Raw genomic sequence first — 22,361 nt, forward strand, 5'->3', positions numbered from 1 at the left:
ATTTGTGATATGAGTTTTCATGGAAGTAAGTATGAAGAATTTCTTGGAATTATACAAAGACCCCACTCCCTAATACTGTTTATGGTGACTCGTGTCATGGGAATCGTGGGTATCAAGTACTGCTGCTCACGTATGTGACGATCTTTACTACAAACGAAGCTATGACCGGTACTGATTTTTTTTTTTCTTATTTTCTCGGAGAACCGCGTATCATACTTCTGTAAATCCAGTAACTGCATTCCTGCTTCAATCGAAGATCGTTTTACCGAAACTCCTGGAAATATATACGATAACGATTCCGATCTTACAATCATTGACATACCGTCTTAAGTACGAAGCAAAAAATATCCGATTCCTGAACTTCGACTGGAATAATATGAGCATCCATTCGTATAACATACAAACATCCATTTTTGTTGCATCACAGCTGCGGTATCATCACGGTTGATATGCACTAAACGTAGTCGTGCCAGACTTTTCTAATTCCCTCCAAATATGGTGTTAATCTACCTGCTGACTCTGGGTAAGCATAATTTAGTCATATCACATGCAAAGTGGTCGTAGTTAACGAAGCTGATAGTCCGTGGATCGGTGTTGTATCGCATGAACCGTAATCGTGGAGATACGAGCGATATCTAATTAATAGATGAAGACTAATTAGCTGTACACATTTTTTGTCCACGTAGCGGCCCCGAGCTACTCAGTCACGGCCGTCAGGGCCATGGCGTGTAATTTTCAGGTGGGTTTGTCGCTGGGTGTCGGGGCCCGTTTCGGACACACAAACCGGAAGTGTGTCGCAAGAGATCGGCCGCATCGCGTAGGTTTGGACCATAGAAGGGCCTGCGACGCTCCCCGAAGATTAAACCAAACTCAAGCTAAGATTAACCTGTCCCTAAAGTGTCTGCGAAGGCGTGGGCCGTGCATCCTCCGGAGTCTCGTCCATTCAGAAAACCTCTTAATGGCGTACGCGCACGTAGGTTACACATACCCATACGCACGTTGCCGGCTTCAGTGCGTGTATCTTCCACCCCGCGCAACCGGGTATAGATTATAACCGTAAGCAGCTGGCAACTAGCCATTAAAATCTCAGTATACGAACCCCTGCCTTCATTTATATTCACGAACGCGTCAAATACCTATGAATAAATAATCCATCTCTTTTTCTTCATTAGGATGAAATTTCCTATACGCGTGATAGGATATACAAAACGGATGATACGGCGTGTATCCGGACCTCCGCTATCTGGGAGGCTCTGTTACAATGGGGAAGAATTCATCGCCATTGTATTCTAATTTTGTTGGTTTTCTCATTTCTCCATCCTTTATTAACACAACATACTCGTATGCCAAGTACATTTGATACCCGTACAGATTGTACACTCGAACCCAATCTCAGGTCATCCGTCATGCTGTGAAGTAACCGCCGACCGGTGTGTTTGCCATCTTTTGTCCGTTTTTGACAGGGAAAAATGCACGTCTCTCCTTGTTCGGCCAGGAACGTCATCTCGGGATGTTTCGACACATTTGAAACGAGTCACAGGCTCCGAGACGAGATAATGGAAAAGAGTCAGCGCGCGACGCGGAATGATGCGCGAAGTAGAGTGCGGCGAAGGTCGACCCGATTCGCGTCGGGGTTTTGGCATTTTCTTGTGCCTTTTTCACGGTTCTTCGCTCCGCATGACCACTCGACTCGTCGCCCATCAACCTGCCCCGGCAGGGAACTCGTTGAGGTAGCTTCGTAAGGTAAGACCGTTCTTCGGTGGTTCGAGCGGTTTTTTCATCCCACCTGAGGGACACGTGCGGGGAAAAGAGCTAAGAGGTGAGAGGAAGGGCCCAGACTCGAAAGGTTCAAAGTCTTGACGATGAGGTGGGCGTGACGGGGGCGCTCCGACTGTTTTTCTCTTGACCAGCTATTGTTGGCTCGCAGTGTAGCAGCTCGTTGCTGCCGCAGTTTTATGGTTGTTTATGTTCCCCTCGTCTGGAGTGGGCAGCCCGTTGCGTGGAGAGCGCAAGGAGAGCAGGTCGAAGGATCGGGATGATGCTTTTCGGACTCGCGTGATTTAGAGATAATCGATGCACGGGATACGGGTCGGCATGCATGGACAGTGCAACTATTGACGGGCGACGAGCCCACGGCCGTTGAACGAACCATAGGCGGAAGGAATTAATGATGATTGCGAAGACTGGTAGATCATCTTGAGACGTGGAACATTATCACCGCAGCACGGTTGCTGTTATACCCGGTAAAGAGATAGTTGAGTTGTTAGTATTGTGTGCCGTTACACTACTGCTGTTGCACTCATAAATCAGGCCCATAGATTCTCTGGTCAACTGTAGGTAGGTAGGTATACCACCTATTCGGGTATGGGACTAGGGACCAGAGAAGGGATGCAGGGACTCAATGGGACTCTTCGGGGCATTTCTTTTCTTTGTTTATATTGAACCGTTTTCCACTTTGTTGGAACAATAAACCGGTCTCAACGCCCCGGGTGTAGAAAAAACAATAGTTTGGCCCATTGTGGAGTGTGGCTGCTGCTGCTGCTCCTGACGCCTTGCCGTTGATAACGTTGCTCAGAGATTTTCTGTGTCAGATAGTGAAAACTATAGATCATCGGCTACCGGAGGAGGTGGAGAAGTACCTGCGCGTTCGAATATAACCTCCAGTGCACCACCAGCCAGCACCATTCTTCTGACCACTGTTTTAAGTGCTTGCAATCAGAGAGTGATTAATGGCTTTCAGTATTGACAGGGTAGCATGACACGGTCGATGGCTATACGTTACTCGTATTTGACGTGGTCACTCACGGAAGCCTGACCCGCAACACTCCCTACGAAGCGAGGTGACTCAATATATTGATATTAATAGCATGTCATTCACTAGCTTCTAATACATCTGACAACTCATTGTCAGTGTTGCTGGTTTCTTATCTCTATCGAACGGAAGCCAAAACATTAATTCCGAGAACAATGCATCCATCATTCGTGAGGCTCTTAAACTTTTCACCACTCAAACTACCATCAATCGTCAGTCCATTGCATCTTACTTTCTTCGGTGGCATAAAATAACGAAAGACGGCACTTGGAACATACTTCATCACCGACTTTGCTACCTGCTGCCAAAAATTGAATTTTATTATATTTGCCACTTGTTCTAGTTTTCCTGTACCAAATGCTTCCACTTGAAGACTGACCAGCCTCAAAAGGTAATTTCATATCTCTCTGTGAAGAGTCAACTATACCTCTCATACAAGTCAGCTCATTCACTGCCTTGCTGTGAGTGGCATTACCGAGGCTGTAAAAGAGGGCTCTTGATATCATGAATGTTTTAAGTGACGTGCATTTTGTAGTGTATTTTACAATTAGTTGAACACGGAGACGGGTTATGAATGCAGAGAATATATGGGGCTCTGGCTGACGGGCTACTGTGGAATTCGAAGCTTTCAGTTCTATGTGAATGTTATTGAAATTACTAGAGGTCAAGTGTGAACTATTCGGTTGTGTAGTGGTAATGAAAACATCGACCGGCAAACCTTCCGACAAAGTGAAGATAAGTGTAAGAACTATTTCGAGCTATGCTTTACGAGGAATTTCAAATAGAACCAACAAACCTGCAGCCTCGCTTATGCATAGACGAACTTCGGTCAGGAGGGTATTAATATCATCGTATATTAAAATAATGGTTCTTCTTTACTTTCACCTATTTTTAGATCAAAGTTGGTACCGCGTTTACCAGTGCTGCGGTTTTCCTTTTTTCAAACTCTTTACCCCTTGCTAAACAGCTGCGGGCACCGCATTGGCTTCGTTTACAACCGGCCGAGGGATACGTAGACACAACTTCTCATTGTTTGAAAGTCTAAATAACCACAATGTGCGTTCAGAGCTTCGCACCCAAAATTGAATTGATCAACTTTCTTCCGGAATACCTCGCAGAATTTCTCTGCTCACCTCGTCCTTATCTCTCGCTAGGCACGGTACCCACTTTTTTTCTTATCTTATACAAACGTTGACGATGTCTCGTCATCCCAAGCACCGCAAGAGTCCACGAATAACGACGAGAGTTTTGACGTAAATGGTAAAAGAATCTTAGCATGGCAGGTTTGTAAGACCGAATCTCATTGAGATGATCTCCTTGGTATAAGTCAGAGAGAAGAAGAGATCACGTAGCGGTGGTAAAATTAAACCAGACACCGGCGAGTATTATTTCTAGAATTATTCGGTAGGCCGGTTGGAAGGGCTGCGTCGTGCATACCGTGGACCTATACTCGAACCTCGTATCGCAGAGCCGATGTTTCAAAAATGTAAATTTACCTGCAGCAGTGCAGAGCTACCACTGGATTGTGGGAGGATGCACTCAGTACCGATAGCATCGGGGCGAGTTCGTACCAGCGTGTGTGTGTGATGGATGAGGCGTAATGTGAGACGCTTATGTCCAGATCCTCAGATAATTGCCACCTGAAATATTACGCCTGCGTGGCCACTTTTATGACTCGCCCAGGATGGCAATTAATACAAGCGGGTATAAATCATTATATCTACGTAAACAATTCCCGCTGCCGCCTAGAACCTTTGCAAGTGTATCTGTGTAAGTGCACTTTCACCTAAAAACGTTTCAACTTTTCTCGGTATTACCGGATAACGTCTCATTTCATTGAAACTTAACGAGTCACGGTTCAACGAACTCTGCACATTTTTTTCTGTTCACTTATTTACAAGAAGATTTCTTACTCCTTAGCTATGGATCAGTACTGGTAATCTGAAAATTGTATTGTTTTATTGATCACTCTTTCTACGGTTTCAGATAAACTTCTAAGAAGTAGAGGTTCGGATCTCCGGGTCATGGATTCTGAGAAAATTTCTAGTCCCCAAAGTATGAAGCTTCTGATGTGTGGTTTCATCCATTACGCCCTTCTTCGCTCCAATTGTAATTGATTATTATTAGAAGTTTAATGAGTGGAATGACGTAGTAAACGAAACCAGTTGTGTATTTTGATCTGAAATATAAATTTCCATTGTTCTCTCTTGAAGCTTTGATGACAGGTTTCTAAAGATTCAAGTGTAAACGGATATATTATAATCTCTAAGCCATAGTAAAGTATAGATTGCTAATTTTTGACAACCTGATCTATTGTAAATCGAATAAAGGAAGACCCAATGGATGAAGCTACATATTTTGAGCCAAAAATACTCCGGGAAGTTTCAGCGAAATTTGTGGTCCGAAGATCTGATACTCTCCTTATAAGTTGTTTAGAATTTTCTGGCTCTCGCGGAACATTAATTGCAAAAAACCGTAACGTTGCAGGTAGCGTAACTACATGTAGAGCAGCGTGTGAACCTCAATATAGAGAAACCGAAACGTGCTCGTTTTCTTGGTGCGTACATCCTGGTAAAGTTGAGAATCAATTTGCCAAGAACTACTTTTTCGCGGTATGCGAAGATAATAACTCGCGACGGAAGGTCTCGAACGATTTAAAATTTATACAGTATACTTACGCTGCAACATCTTCAAAGCAACTGTACATTTCAGGATTCAGTCCTACGTATACTAACGAAGTCAAGATAGAGAGAAAGAGAGACAGAGAGAGAAAGAGGGAAAGTAAGAGAAAAACGTCTCGTTTATTATTTATGAAGCAGTAGCGACACATTTTTATGATGGCATATATACGCACATACATATGCACACCTTAAAAGGGTGTGTCCTTTTTTTTTTTATTTTGTCTTCAAAGAACTAGTTTGTCTCGAGAGAATTCTTTGATGATGCAGTTTTATTACACCAGTTTAGTTATAACACTTTTTCAAGCATATAATCAGATAAAAGTCAGGACATAATTCCGTGAGACTTCGCCTTTCATATTAGACATATAGACGCGGTCACTGTAAAAATTATTGTCGCAAAGTAAACACCTCGCGTCATTTGTCGAGGTCCTTTGAAACTCGTTCCCTTGAAGAGTCTCTTTGAAATCGTAATGTGATCTCATATCAAAAAATCCGCAATGCATCTTGAACAAAATTCTAGTTCTTCGTTTCCATTCTGTATCACTTGACAAGTTTCTGCGGCACTTTTTCCAAATAATTCGCAGACTCATGGCTACTTTCATCGTCAGAAAAATGACGTATCAAAACTGCTTTGCTTTTCACACCTATCGAATCCTCTGATCATAGGATTGTACTTTATAGAAATTACGGTGATCCAAGTAATTCATAAAGAGTACATACGTATTAAGTATAGTTCAGTGGGATGTGTGTTATATAGATATAATATTCGATGTTGAGTGTAAGGTAGAAGAAGCCTCGATGCTATACATGGTTTTGTTTTTGGTCCGCGGACGTGGCGTTGTTTTCTTTTCACCATAAATCAGAGCAAGGTCCCCATAGCGAGCATTCCTTCGACTTTTGACGGGATGGCGAACGTAAGGGAGGGTGGTTCGTTCGGTGGATGCCTTTTAAATGCAGGCCTGCATAGTAAGAAATCGCCGACCATTTTCGGAGGACACTGTCGAAGAGAACTCCTTGTAAGGACGAACTTCGAGGCGTTAGTCCGTAAAGTGATTGTCCTGGCGTTTCACATTTTTCATCTCTCCCTTCTTCTCGTCTTCTTCATTCGTCTCTCCATGTAGCCTGCACTTCTATCCGGCTTCGTTTAATTGTGACTCTCTGCTGTACAACGAAGGAACGAACTAACGAAATGGGCATGTAGGCGACAGTCTACAAACCTGTTTCTCATTTTCAGATCCAACTCTTTGGTTTAACCAATCAGCTCCTCATCTCGAAACCCCTTCACGTCCGGACACGCCTCTGTGAAACGAACTTTATCGCATCCCTTGAAAACTGACGCGAGGTACTTCCTTGTAAACGTCAGAGAAGGGCGTCATATTTACGGAAGATACGAACCCTATCTCTAACAAGTATTAATTAGAAGGTCGACGACGGTTGCAGATAGTTCTTCGACGTATACGGTTTCTTCTGACTTCCCGTTCAAATCATAATAATCAGTTTCTTTTCTTTTTCCTTTCTTGTATTTTGGAAGAGTTTTCCATTAGACAAAATTTATTATACACTATTAGCTATGAATCATTGTGAAGCAGAATTTTGACCATCGCGTGGTATTAAAAAACGAGATTCCGTTATACCTTCTCATGTAGATCCAACTCCTATTTCGTACCTGTAAATTACAGAGACTTTAAATAATGCCTGTCAGTACTTATCGAGCGAGCGAAAAAATTACAAATGTTTAAGAAAAAAAAAATTTCAACGCTAAGATAAAATCTCAGATGTCTTCTCGTTTGGCAACAAGCTTATTTCTCGAAAAAGTAATTATATAATAAAAAGCATCCTTGGGTTTCTTGACTCTTACAAAAATTCGTCTCTTTTTGAGGTTGACATTCACGGAAGTTGCCAATAACTGATATGCTTATTTTCCCACGTATGCTTTTTTAAAAAAACTTTGTAGTGCATGTTTTTACGGAACATTGCCGTCAAGTCCTAATCAGGTCTAATTTCAGGCGATGAAGCTCAATTGCGAGTAAGCCTGGTAACTGCAGTGAATAACACAATCCACGTTTCATTGAAATGGATCGACAATGAGGTGGGTTCATGTCATTTTCTAAAGTACTATCAGGCCAAGGTCTGTATCTACTTTGCAACATGCTCCTGTACATGACGACACATCATTGTCAAATAGTATTACTTTAATTTTACTGATCGGTATAAAGTTTCGTGGTTTTAGTTCCTTTGAATTAAGAAAAATATACATGAAGTACTTTAAAAATATACAGTTCACTTTATCTCAGAGTATTCGAAATACATATAGTGTGACTTTGCTAGATTTACTAAAACAATGTCTAAACTACCAAGAATTATCGGCGGACATTTGCTGCGCGGTCAATCAGGAGGATATGTTCAACTTTGAGGTTCATTCCTCCGAACGCCTAAATTGGGCTGTCGGTTTTTCGTCCCATCTCCAAAAGTAACCAACGGCGAATCGAGGTACACACGCTGAGCGAAAGGTAAACGCCGCATTTACCTTGTCCGGACGTTCACACATGAGGCAACGACTCGGTTCTGCAGTCTCGTCGACTTGGTCGACCTCTGGATCGCGGTGGCAGTGCCTCCTTTTTTTTTGTCAGTGCAGAAATACGGTATAAGATATATAAGATCCAGCGGTTTAGCCTAGTTTGGACATGTCCACGGTTCGCATACAAATTCGTGGGGAGGGGGGGGGGGGGGGGAGGGTGCGTTACAGCTTCTGCGGCATTCCGTCTTATGCAGCAGCATTTTCGCTCCGTGGTAACTGGCTTCCGCCTACTCGGCAGTTATCGCAATAGATCGATAATTGTTACCAATTTTGGTTTGCGCGCCGGTCGAATACTGTTGTAAGTCAGTCATGAAATCTAATGAAATTATTACAAATATCTCAAATCCCATGGAATCTCATCTTATTATACAAACTTTTTTTTAATCTGTAAAACCTCTGAAATCCCTGATATCCTGTAAAATTAGGTGAAATCTGTAAAATCTAAAATTTTTATAACGACACGAGATTGTACGAAATGTTGTGGAATCCTTTCGTCGAATCGCCTAAAATTATCTAAATCTTCTAAAATTATATGACATGCTTGAAATCGTGTGACTAATTATTGAAATTGTTCGAAATCTCCTGAAGTCCTGCGGAATTATCTCAAAGCTCTGAAAAATTTTTGAAATCACACAAAATCCTAAAATTTTATAAAAAACTTCCAAGTAATTCGATATTCTCTTACAAAATAATCTGAAACCATCTGAAACCTTTGAAATCCTCGGTAATTCTGTGCAATGGAATGAAATGTTGTGAAATTTTTTAAAACAAATAAATTCTTTCGAAATTCTGTACCATCATTTGAAATTTTATGAAATCCTGCTAATATAACACCTAAAATTTCTGAAATATTAAAAATCCTGTCAAAATCCTATGAAATATTTTGAAACCCTGTGAAAACAATCGAATTCTCTGAAATCTTTGAAATCGTGTAAAATCTTTCGCAACCGTTGAACTTTGAATTCTGGTGTACGCAAAGGCCGATGGGAGGTTAGCCCCTCGATATCCGCCAATTATCCGTTAAAAATTCACCGTCAATTGTGAGATTCGTCTTGCAGAGCTCGATCAGGTCCAAGGATGAATCCTCGTGGGAGCCCTACAGGAGCCGGACAGCGGAATCAATCCTGCGGATTGATACCGGCTGTTAGCGACTGACACAACGTCCAAGGGGTCGAGTCCCCGCAGTGACTTGAGGATGTGTGGGTACCAATAAGACAGAGAGATGGTAGATTTTTCACCAGTCGAATACCTCGATGCGAGTTCCTCCGCTACCTCCTCGTGAAGGGTCGATCAGTTCTCCCGAATTTCGGAACGATGAGGCTACCCCTCGCGGTGGCCCCAAATAATGAAGCCATAAATCTCGACGAAGGAACGCTAACCTAAAGAAGGGTGATTAATTCTGTGTCTAAGGTCTGTGAGTGCTGCCGGATCGGTTGCAGCGCGATATATAATACGACTGTATAGCTAATCTATTGCGTAAGGCCGATAATTCTCTTGGCGTTATCCTGACTTCCGCTCACGCGTGTGCAAGTATACCCTACACATGCGGGACGAATAGAATTCTCGTTATTTATTAAGCTGCCCACTTGCTCGTTTTACTTGATCTTCTAATCCTAAATTATAACACTGCACATTGCCCAATGAGTGATGCTGGTACCTACTCGTACGCCACGACGGGAAAGGATCGACATCTCGTGAACACTACAGGCGTTGCCTACGCAAGTCACGCATGCAGATATACCATAACGCGATGCATAATTGAGTGCGTGCACGAGCTCCTTCCGCTCATTTCCGGCATATCGTTTCTGTATTGAAAGCGGAGGACAGTGAACTGGAATTTTTATGCCCTTCGACACCGATGAGATCGACTGACTTTCCTCTTTTGCATAATCTTTCTCTAATAACTTCTCGGATTACGGTGCGTAACTAATTATAGTTACCAAGCAACAATTACTAGTATTCTCACTATATTTATACCACTTTTTTTCAATTTATTAACTATAACTTGTGATGCAATGTATACGTAAAAAGACTTGCCAAGAGGAAGACCAAGTCAAGGACCAGTTTGAACTACTTTATAGCAGTGCTGTGCGATTAATCCTTTAAGCGGCAGGTTTGATTAATCGTTTTTTGGTCGAGTTTTTCGATTAATCGATTAACTGAAATAAAGGTTAATCGTATAACAGCACTACTTTACAGGAAACAGTCCTTTTCGATTCGCATTGACGTACCACAGTTCACCTACAAATTGCATTATTCATTGCTAAATTTTGCAAACAGTCACTATATTTTAGGTTAATTATACGCCAACAAAAGGCGGTTCCTAATTACCAATCTCATACGACTTTAGATCTGAGTAATCGTTTATTATATGGAATTTGGACAAAAGTTTGATGATACTTATTCCGAGAATCTGAGCGATTATATTCAATGCTACGTTTGGTACCTATAACAAATATTTTTCCGCGATCAAATTTATTTTAGCAAGGTTCAGCCTTCAATTCACCGAAATTTGGTTCTTTATGGAGGAAAGATTTTCAATTAGCAGTATAAAAAATGCAATTTGTCATTGCTACTTGACTGAGAGGTCTGTATCTTCATCTGGCCAAACAAGAAGAACTTTGTATTGATGTTTGTGGTCGAGAAGTAATTAAGATTAAGAAGAATCGCGTGCTTTCGCACCGAGGCTTAATCGCCGTTTCGAAGAAATTTGTTCATCCAGTTTTACGTACCGACTTAATTACATTGATGTCTGTTGCTAAATTTAAAAATAATTAAATATTAATCCACTTCGAATTGTGTAAGAATTTGACTCCTTTATCAATCGCGATTTTAGTTCTACCAGTATTATTTCCCAGCGCCTATTTTTCAAGTTAACTCGTGTAATATGTATCAATCGAACGTATAATAACGCCACTTGAACAAAGTGATTGATGTGTCTTTGGTGAAAAGAAATTGCAAAGCTCAATGTAGACTCAATAAAATTGTAGTTTAGCCAAGTGGCGTGATTGGTGAAGATGAATGTGTACAAGTTAATTTCCTTCCCATTGCATGTGGGCCTTAGATTCCGGGCCAAAACTCTTCACGCACCCGTGTAATCATAATTCACTTCGTTGGAGCAGTTTCCAGAAATTCAGCTAATCGTGCAGATCAATAGCTTTTGAAAGAATTTGAGAAATGCAACAAGAATCCAATCGTGAAGCTGAAAGATTATCTGAACAAGAAAGATTTTTTGTCGTGGATTCAGTGATGCATATTCTTTAAACCGTTGCGGAATATTCGGCAAATCCGCGATCGATTAATTACATCTCAGCGTTAATTATTCTTTGCTTCGTGCAATAATAACCATGTTTGCACAATAACAACCACGCTATAAGTTTATGCTACGTGTCAGCGTCTAGTCATTTTCACGAAGAACAAAAAGGTACAGTGTCTTCTTAGTTCGAAGAGGATAGCGGCCACAGTGTCATTCAGGAGGTAAAAAAATTCCAGGTTATACGATTAAGGATTGTTGAATTTTATATTCTTCGTATGTTTTTCTCTGTGAAGATAGTATTGCGCAAATGTGCAACAATATGCGACATTTAATTGTAAATATTTACTTCAAAGTTTTGTTTGCTGGATTATAATAAACGTATTCAAATAGAACAGCTGTTATAAAAGATGATTCTCCTTGTTCACCCCAAGTCGTTGGCATAAGTTTATCGTGGTAATTTTTGACAAATGGTTCAATTCACCTGAAATTTTTCTTTCAGCGATTACCTGAATAATTTCATCGCTGTAGACGCAACATTTCAGAGTCAGAAATTACAAAGATTGAGTTAGGATCATAAACAGCAACAGCTTTTGCAGAACGATACCAAATGACAGCCGATCGCGAGTTCCCTTTTTAGTATTTTAATTCGAAGGTACAGACACAGTAACTGATCCGTCTTTGGCAAAGCGCTGAAGAAGTGCCTTATACCAAAGGTAAAAAAATCTATACTCTTCTCAAGAAGAAACGGACAGCTCATTAACGCAGGCTCAATTCTAATTGGTAATTATTTTGTTGCATTCCTACTGACGCCATTATTTCCACCGGCAAACGCGTCCCGCAGCGATCCTCGAACTTTTTAAGACCTCGTAAAAATCAAGGACGCATTGTTCTCCCGACGAGGAGAAATAGACGCGATATTTTCTTTCCAATTTTTTCTACCCCGATTGTTTCTTCATTTTCTTCTTCACATACTTACTCCTCTTTTATTTCCTTCAATTCCTGGTCACGCCACCACCGCGCTCAGCACGACGACAATCTTCCGAGTAACAAGAAGCGCACGTGACAAAGGGGCCGAGATTGACGTGTGCGAATATCAGCCGTAAGAGGAAGGAACGCGCGCCTCGAAAGGAATGGTCGAATGCTCGTCGCAGCATCTCGAATCATCTTGGACCGCCGAGCTGTGCCGCGCCGCAAGAACTTAAGGAGCTAAAACTGTCGTTACAAATTTTGTTACGCGCTATTAGCGAGAAATTTTATCTACGCAGGCTTCATGTGTCGCCTTTCGAGATACGGACCATCAATTTGATTTGTCGCATTCTTTAGGCTCAGCGTCGGTTACACACGTCCACGGTTCATTTGGTATATCGGTTACGTGGCAAGCCTCTGTACACATATGTAGGAGTGGCAATCGATCAGCGATTCGCGGACCAATTTGAACTCAGGGACTAATTCCAAGAGTTTTTCGATTCGTTATCATAGTCATACGGTTGAGAAGACGACACGATCATGAAATGTCCATCGTTCCAAAGATAAAAAGAATATATCAATTTTCGCAAAATTGAGTGGAAACGGTAAAACTTGGCTAATTTAACGTCCTACTGAGCATGCTCAAGATATCTCGACTTTTCATGCAGGCTGACCACTTCAACTTCTTCAACCGCCAAACGCCGCTTCTGGAGGCAATTATGCAGGTTGTTCATACATGAATTTCGTTTGGGTTAAGCAGATCTCAAATAGTTGATGTAGCGATTAGAAAAGTCTTGACAGACTTTCGATTGATTCGAATGATCATAATAACACAATATCAATTCGACACCTGAAGTGGGAAAGTTTGACATCTCACGCCTCGTTTCCAGTAAGTTGACTCCCCTGCTTTGTGGATGAAAATATAACCGCGTTGCGATCATCTCGCCGACCAGTAAAATTCGGGTATTTTTCGCACGCTCAGTCGATAACTCACAATCAGGCTGCTTCGTTTCACCGTTTTCTATCAGTATGTATAATTATACATATGTAGAATAACCCATTTGATACCATGTATCGACAGCAAATTACTTTTCCTCTATATCTGAGAATTTTTTTATAAAGTCTATTAGTACGGTTATTTATAGTATCAAGCTAATTGTAGGATGTTTCATAAAATTGTATTAAAAAGAACACCATTGACCCCCACATTGACACGTTTTTTCCTTACGGATTGCTACGAGATAAATAGAGGTAGAACAATGGATCAGGATTGAAGGGCTCTTGACAGCGACGGTGTGGTAACCGTACGTAATATAGCTTTGTATAACAATAATAGTATAACAATAATAATGATAATAGTATTGGTTATAGCCGCATCGAGAAATGATACCTTTAATTACTCGTTCTATAATGAAGCCTGCAGGGGTCACGGCTCGCTGATTTTTCTTGCGCGTTTACGATTCGTTCCTGTACTGTATGAAACCGAGCAAGTAATTAGATGAAATACGATTATCAGCAGGATAATAAACGAGCAATTAAGTATATCTATGGTTGTTGGCAACGAATGGTTGGCGTTCACTCACGAAGCCGATTGTAAATCGAGCACAAATTAATAATTAACTTTGGTTGATTAATTATTACGCCACAGGCCGTTCACTCTCTCTCTCTCTCTCTCCTCGATAATGATTCCTGGGATGAGACATATGGCAGACGTCCGGCGATCCGCTTGCAGTCGTAATCTTTTCAGTTACTTATACAATTCTTAAGCTTCTTCATTAACTCCCGTAGATATATGTAGACACCGTTCAAATCAACCTGCCCGCATTGATTTTTTCTTGTGGTCCCTGTCGTTGTTAATTTTCCCTTCAAGGTTTAATCCCTGTAAGCAAGAAGCCCATTGACCGCCGCAGACTGTACAGATCGCCATGCAGCGAATATCATGAATGCATTTACACCCCATTCACACGCATGGCCAGCATACGTAAGTCGGTGGGCGTAGTACCCACGTAGTAGGACAATTCGCATCCGTCCGCATCGCAGTCTGCTGTGCAGGTTTCGAATGAAGAAGCGAGAGAAATACTTGCAGCATGTGGTCAAGCAAGAACAAGTTTTCGTTTATTCATTTGCGTCTCGTGGTAAAATCCTTCGTTTGAAATACGGATAACGTACTAACGCACTATGCTGAAATACCTGATTATTCATTCGGCTCTTACGTTCCAACAGTAGAGTTGACAACTTATTTCAGTACATCACAGAGTTACCAATTTCGACATGATGCTGGTTGCATTCGCCTTTCGAGTAACGCAGTCTTCGCAATGGTAAGCCCAAGCCGGAACTTAACCTGTGTGCACTTACCGACTCGCAGCGTTACAAGAAATTGATAATGAGAATAAATTTCTTCCGAAATTCGTAACAAAACAGTGATTTAATGAAAGTATAGGTAGCCGAAGAAATATATGTACATAGATCATTAATAATAATAGATCAGATGTAATAATGATGCAGAAACCAAAAAGTATATATGTATATGCGGTCCGTGTGCGATATTAATATACCTATATGGTCCACTTACGATTAATACGTGATGCATACTATGAATTTTATAATTTTTCAGGAGATGAACTAGATTATCTACAATAATACGGCTATAATACGAAAATAGTAAAATTATTCATTTCAAAATGGGAGTCTATTCGACATGCGTTCAATGTATTCCATAACATTGATATTCATGATTATTCCAACAACTCTTCATTTGCTCTCTCGATCTTGAATTTTTGTAGACATAGAATCGAAATGCTGTTTTGGCTAGTCTCCAGTGAAGTATTTACGTTCGGTAAAGAAGCAGAATTGTTTTTCGAAAAGTGTTCGTATGATTAAAATTCAGAGTAACCGTAATACATCACGGATGCGCTAATTTTGATCGAGATGAAATGGATGCTCCGTATATGAGACAGTATTTAAAGACCTTAAATCGTGGATGTCGGCGATTTTTTATTTTTTATTTTTTTTTTTTGATAGGGAGAGAAAGAACGAAGCTTCTTAAAACTTCAAGTGTATTTTAACACGCATTTCAAAGGCACGAGCAAAAATTTTTATCATCCAACTGTCGCAGAACGGCAGCGGTATTAGCTGACCCGTTAACTGAAGAATACATCTTGAGTCGAAGCGACGGCTGACCATCGAAGGACGTAGCCGCTTGAGTCTGGAATCGGCAGGAAAGACGAGAAGCGTATTTCTGGTCTGAAATGTGAAAACTAAAATCATTATACATCATAGCATATCTTTATACATCATACATAGTATTAAAAATTGAAACCAAAGTTTGGATGTTCGGATGTTCGGACGCTCAGAAAGTGACGTTAACCAAAATTTTTATTCTCTTGACGTCATAAATCTATAGCATAGACAATCAGATAGCCAAATTCCTCAGTCTGGAAACTACCGCGCAATGACGAGGACGTATGAGAATCGCGCTCCGCAGATTTCGAGTACCGAGGTCGCTACCTCCTGCATCCTGCGCTCCGGTTTCGCTTCCTGGTGCAACGCAAGTTCCAGGACAGGTACTCTGTAGTTTCTACGCTCCAGGTCTGCTACCTGGAGAAACTCCACTTCAGGAACAAGCGCTCCGTAGTTTCTGCGTTCAAGGTCCACTACCTAGTGAAACTTGATTTCCAGGACAAGCGCTGCGTGGTTCCTGCGCTCCAGGTACGCTACCTAGTGAAACTCTACTTCAGAAACAAGCGCTCCGTAGTTTCTGCGCTTCAGGCCCGCTACCTGATAAAACTCAACTTCAAGAAAAAGCGCTGCGTAGTTTCGGCGCTCAAGATCCACTACCCGGTGAAATTTGACTTCCAGGACGAGCGCTCCGTGATTTCTGAACTCCTGATACGCTACCTGGTAAAATGGACTGAGAGCGTAGAACCAACAGGTGTAAATAGCGAGCGAAAGAGCATCTGCGCAAAAATGTCAAAAACACGGATTCACGTTTTTTGGCTGTAACTTTTGATGCGTTGATCGCAGCGTATTGGAACTGCGCCCAATCGAATTCTGTCGCAAAATTGCGTCGGAATAGTGCAGTGAAGAATTTAGTCCAGCACTTTTCAGAATCGCGAAAATTTTGCGCCAAAAATGCAAAGGGGTTGAACTTACTTTTTCTTCATTTTTGGAGCCGGAAAGTGTTGGTCCCAGATTCGGATTGAATGGCCCTTACCTGACTAATTGGACCCTCAGGAACTCAGATAACGCAAGGAAGAAAGCGTAGGACCAACTGGAGTCAAATGTCGAGCGGAAAAGCACCTGCTGAAATATGTCGAAAATTCAGGTTCTGGTTTTCTGGCTGTAACTTGTGACCCACCGCTCGCAGCGTATTCGAACTGCGCCCAATCGATTTCTCTCGCAAAATGACGTCAATATAGTGCGCCAAAGAATTGATTTCAGCACTTTTCGAAATCGCGAAAATTTTCGCCAAAAATGGAAAGGGGTTAGCCTTACTTTTTTTTTGTGCAAAAAACTTTCGTTCTCAGATTCGATTTAAGGGGTTAGGTGGGTTTAAAAATTTCAAAAAATCGATTTTTTTTTTTGTGCTTATCTTATAATTGAATATGCTGAGAATATTCCTTTAAAATTTTAAAACGATCCGAGTCATATTCTAAGAGATATAGCCTTTGGATGTTTCACCCATCAGGCTATAACCAAGCGTGACGCAGGTATATGGAGGTTGTCTGCTGCAAATCAAGAAAAAAAATTGACATGTGATGAAAATAATGTTGAAGATACGACAGATGTTACCGTGTCAGGTGATGGCACGTGGGAAAAACGTGGGTTTGCATCATTATACGGTGTGAGTACGATTATTGGCTACTATTCTGGGAATCCTCGATCGCGTTTTTCTCGAAACTACATTTTTGAAATCGGTAGTCACGATTTCTCGAAAACTTATGAACCGATCTCTTTCAAATTTTGCACACTTCTTCAAAATAACATTATCTCGTGCTTGAACAAATAAATTTTTTTTTTTCTATTCCAAGTAATTTTTCAAGGCCATGAAGGGTGCAAAATTTACTCAAAATAAGGGTTTTTTGTTTTCAACGCCACCAAAAATGTAATTTTTTTTTTTCTTTTTCTTTTGTCCGAGCACGAGTTTTAAACATCTACTAACAGAAAATTTTTGGTTTTTGCGTTTCAGATGAATCTGTCATGAGTTATCCTGACTACGCCAAGAGAACTTTTTTTTGAGGGGTCACAGCAGACGACGTGTCCACGCCTTAATTTTCAATATTTTTCATTGAAAATTTCACAAACTACTTATAAAATATGTATCTTTTATGTGTTGAATTGATGGATTGAAATGTTCTGTTGATTGAATAAAAAAAAATTCATAAAAATGTGCCTATTTTGAGCTTTTGAAACCCACTTAACCCCTTGGATGACCCTTATCTGACCAATTGAACCCTCAGGAACTTAGAAATCGCAGCGAAAAGAGCGTAGGACCAACAGGAGCGAAATGGCGAGCGAAAAAGCACCTGCTGAAAAATGTCGAAATTTAAGGTTCTGGTTTTTTGGCTGTAACTTTCGATGCGTTGATGGCAGCGTATTGAGACTGCGCCCAATCGATTTCTCTCGCAAAATCACGTCGACATAGTGCGCCAAAGAATTGATTCCAGCACTTTTAAAAATCGCGAGAATTTTCGCCAAAAATGGAAAGGGGTTAGCCTTACTTTTTTTTTGTGCGGAAAACTTTTGGTCTCGGATTCGATTTAAATGACCCTTGTCTGACCAATTGGACCCTTAGAAACTCAGAAATCGCGGCGAAAAGAGCGTAGGACCAACAGGAGAGAAATGGCGAGCGAAAAAGCACCTGCTGAAAAATGACGGAAATTCAGGTTCTGGTTTCTTGGCTATAACTTTCGATGCGTTGATGGCAGCGTATTGAAACTGCGCCCAATCGATTTCTCTCGCAAAATCAAGTCGACACAGTGCGCCACAGAATTGATTCCAGCACTATTCAAAATCGCGAGAATTTTCGCCGAAAATGGAAAGGGGTTAGCCTTACTTTTTTTTGGGCGAAAAACTTTTGGTCTCGGATTCGATTTAAATGACCCTTGTCTGACCAATTGGACCCTCAGAAACTCAGAAATCGCAGCGAAAAGAGCGTAGCACCAACAGGAGAAAAATGGCGAGCGAAAAAGCACCTGCTGAGAAATGTCAAAAATTCAGGTTCTGGTTTCTTGGCTGTAACTTTCGATGCGTTGATGGCAGCGTATTGAAACTGCGCCCAATCGATTTCTCTCGCAAAATCACGTCGACATAGTGCGCCAAAGAATTTATTCCAGCACTTTTCAAAATCGCGAGAATTTTCGCCAAAAATGGAAAGGGGTTAGCCTTACTTTTTTTTTGGGCAGAAAACTTTTGGTCTCGGATTTGATTTAAATGTTCCGTGTCTGACCAATTGGACCCTTAGAAACTCAGAAATCGCAGCGAAAAGAGCGTAGGACCTACAGGAGAGAAATGGCGAGCGAAAAAGCACCTGCTGAAAAATGACGGAAATTCAGGTTCTGGTTTCTTGGCTATAACTTTCGATGCGTTAATGGCAGCGTATTGAAACTGCGCCCAATCGATTTCTCTCGCAAAATCAAGTCGACACAGTGCGCCACAGAATTGATTCCAGCACTATTCAAAATCGCGAGAATTTTCGCCGAAAATGGAAAGGGGTTAGCCTTACTTTTTTTTGGGCGAAAAACTTTTGGTCTCGGATTCGATTTGAATGACCCTTGTCTGACCAATTGGACCCTCAGGAACTCAGAAGTCGCAGCGAAAAGAGCGTAGCACCAACAGGAGAAAAATGGCGAGCGAAAAAGCACCTGCTGAGAAATGTCAAAAATTCAGGTTCTGGTTTCTTGGCTGTAACTTTCGATGCGTTGATGGCAGCGTATTAAAACTGCGCCCAATCGATTTCTCTCGCAAAATCACGTCGACATAGTGCGCCAAAGAATTTATTCCAGCACTTTTCAAAATCGCGAGAATTTTCGCCAAAAATGGAAAGGGGTTAGCCTTACTTTTTTTTCGGGCAAAAAACTTTTGGTCTCGGATTCGATTTAAATGACCCTTGTCTGACCAATTGGACCCTCGGGAACTCAGAAATCGCAGCGAAAAGAGCGTAGCACCAACAGGAGAGAAATGGCGAGCGAAAAAGCACCTGCTGAAAAATGTCGAAAATTCAGGTTCTGGTTTCTTGGCTGTAACTTTCGATGCGTTGATGGCAGCGTATTGAGACTGCGCCCAATCGATTTCTCTCGCAAAATCACGTCGACATAGTGCGCCAAAGAATTGATTCCAGCACTTTTAAAAATCGCGAGAATTTTCGCCAAAAATGGAAAGGGGTTAGCCTTACTTTTTTTTTGTGCGGAAAACTTTTGGTCTCGGATTCGATTTAAATGACCCTTGTCTGACCAATTGGACCCTCAGAAACTCAGAAATCGCAGCGAAAAGAGCGTAGCACCAACAGGAGAAAAATGGCGAGCGAAAAAGCACCTGCTGAGAAATGTCAAAAATTCAGGTTCTGGTTTCTTGGCTGTAACTTTCGATGCGTTGATGGCAGCGTATTGAAACTGCGCCCAATCGATTTCTCTCGCAAAATCACGTCGACATAGTGCGCCAAAGAATTTATTCCAGCACTTTTCAAAATCGCGAGAATTTTCGCCAAAAATGGAAAGGGGTTAGCCTTACTTTTTTTTTGGGCAGAAAACTTTTGGTCTCGGATTTGATTTAAATGTTCCGTGTCTGACCAATTGGACCCTTAGAAACTCAGAAATCGCAGCGAAAAGAGCGTAGGACCAACAGGAGAGAAATGGCGAGCGAAAAAGCACCTGCTGAAAAATGACGGAAATTCAGGTTCTGGTTTCTTGGCTATAACTTTCGATGCGTTAATGGCAGCGTATTGAAACTGCGCCCAATCGATTTCTCTCGCAAAATCAAGTCGACACAGTGCGCCACAGAATTGATTCCAGCACTATTCAAAATCGCGAGAATTTTCGCCGAAAATGGAAAGGGGTTAGCCTTACTTTTTTTTGGGCGAAAAACTTTTGGTCTCGGATTCGATTTGAATGACCCTTGTCTGACCAATTGGACCCTCAGGAACTCAGAAGTCGCAGCGAAAAGAGCGTAGCACCAACAGGAGAAAAATGGCGAGCGAAAAAGCACCTGCTGAGAAATGTCAAAAATTCAGGTTCTGGTTTCTTGGCTGTAACTTTCGATGCGTTGATGGCAGCGTATTAAAACTGCGCCCAATCGATTTCTCTCGCAAAATCACGTCGACATAGTGCGCCAAAGAATTTATTCCAGCACTTTTCAAAATCGCGAGAATTTTCGCCAAAAATGGAAAGGGGTTAGCCTTACTTTTTTTTCGGGCAAAAAACTTTTGGTCTCGGATTCGATTTAAATGACCCTTGTCTGACCAATTGGACCCTCGGGAACTCAGAAATCGCAGCAAAAGAGCGTAGGACCAACAGGAGAGAAATGGCGAGCGAAAAGGCGCCTGCTGAAGAATGTCGAAATTTCAGGTTCTGGTTTTTTGGCTGTAACTTTCGATGCGTTGATGGCAGCGTATTGAAACTGCGCCCAATCGATTTCTCTCGCAAAATCACGTCGACATAGTGCGCCAAAGAATTGATTTCAGCACTTTTCAAAATCGCGAGAATTTTCGCCTAAAATGGAAAGGGGTTAGCCTTACTTTTTTTTTGGCCAGAAAACTTTTGGTCTCGGATTTGATTTAAATGTTCCTTGTCTGACCAATTGGACCCTCAGGAACTCAGAAATCGCAGCGAAAAGAGCGTAGGACCAACAGATGAGAAATGGCGAGCGAAAAAGCACCTGCTGAAAAATGTCGAAAATTCAGGTTCTGGTTTCTTGGCTGTAACTTTCGATGCGTTGATGGCAGCGTATTGAAACTGCGCCCAATCGATTTCTCTCGCAAAATCACGTCGACATAGTGCGCCAAAGAATTGATTCCAGCACTTTTCAAAATCGCGAGAATTTTCGCCAAAAGTGGAAAGGGGTTAGCCTTGTTACGCCCCGACGTACCGCCTTGGCGTACCTTTTTAAAATTCCATTTCATTTCATTTCTTTGATTACTTCTATGCGCATATATCATGTCATCAAATCTCATATTCGAATAACAGCGAGTTCCACCCCTCCTGGCAAAAGTCACGTAGAGACCAACGATGATCCCTAGTATAAGGTTCAACTTTATTCTATTTATCTGGTACCAAGAACTGAGATGAGAGACTGCTGAGTTAGTATCAGTAGCGCTCAGCCTGGAAATATTCCTCTTTTTAAATTAAAATTATAATCAATAACTAGGATAAACCACTACCTTCAGAACCGTCAAATTAAAATAGATTACTCATTGGAATGTATGAATGAATGTGTGAACATTGCATGCAGATATCTTTTGTTTATATTTTCAATGTGTCACCGACGAGATTGAGAATCGTCGGAACACCGTCGAAGAGCGGGAAGTAACGCTGACCATGTGGATTTGGGCACCAGGAGGTCGCCCTCGCACCTCATTGGCTAATTACCGTTGTAACTAATTACAACTGCAGCTCCTTGGACCCTCGGGCCCAAGAAGCCGCGTCTTTCGTCTTTCAAGTCGCGAAGTGCGTGGACGTCAACCCGTATTAGCCCTTCTCGAGCAAGAGTAGCGTTTGGAAAACCTTAATTGTGACCGGCCTAAAGTCTCGCGCTAATTCGTTAAATTCGAGCTTCAGTTAATCTGTTAATTGCAAAAGACTCGCTATCTTCTACATTTCCATCTTTTCTGTTCTTTGCTAAATCTTGTCATTTCGTGAATAGACATTTTTATGCAGTTCCATTTTCCTTAATTAAATCCAAGTTCGGCCCTGATTCAAACCGAATCAGGTAATCTTAAGTAATAATAATAATAATACACTATCATTTTTCAATAAATAAATCGTTCCAATTATTTTCATTATACATTAAAATCAGAAAACAGACACTTTCAATTATAACTCTCGGCAACAAGTATTCATTCTAAATTTACAAAGA

General features: G+C 41.3%; 1 protein-coding gene across 2 annotated transcripts in view; it reads left to right on the forward strand.

The window, feature by feature from the left end:
• Nucleotides 1-22,361, forward strand: part of LOC124180314 (serine protease 55-like) — a 123,568-nt gene that overhangs the window by 14,383 nt on the left and 86,824 nt on the right. The gene's annotated exons all lie outside the window — the stretch shown is intronic.

Source organism: Neodiprion fabricii, chromosome 1, assembly GCF_021155785.1.
Source record: "Neodiprion fabricii isolate iyNeoFabr1 chromosome 1, iyNeoFabr1.1, whole genome shotgun sequence".
In the NCBI taxonomy this organism is placed as follows: domain Eukaryota; kingdom Metazoa; phylum Arthropoda; class Insecta; order Hymenoptera; family Diprionidae; genus Neodiprion; species Neodiprion fabricii.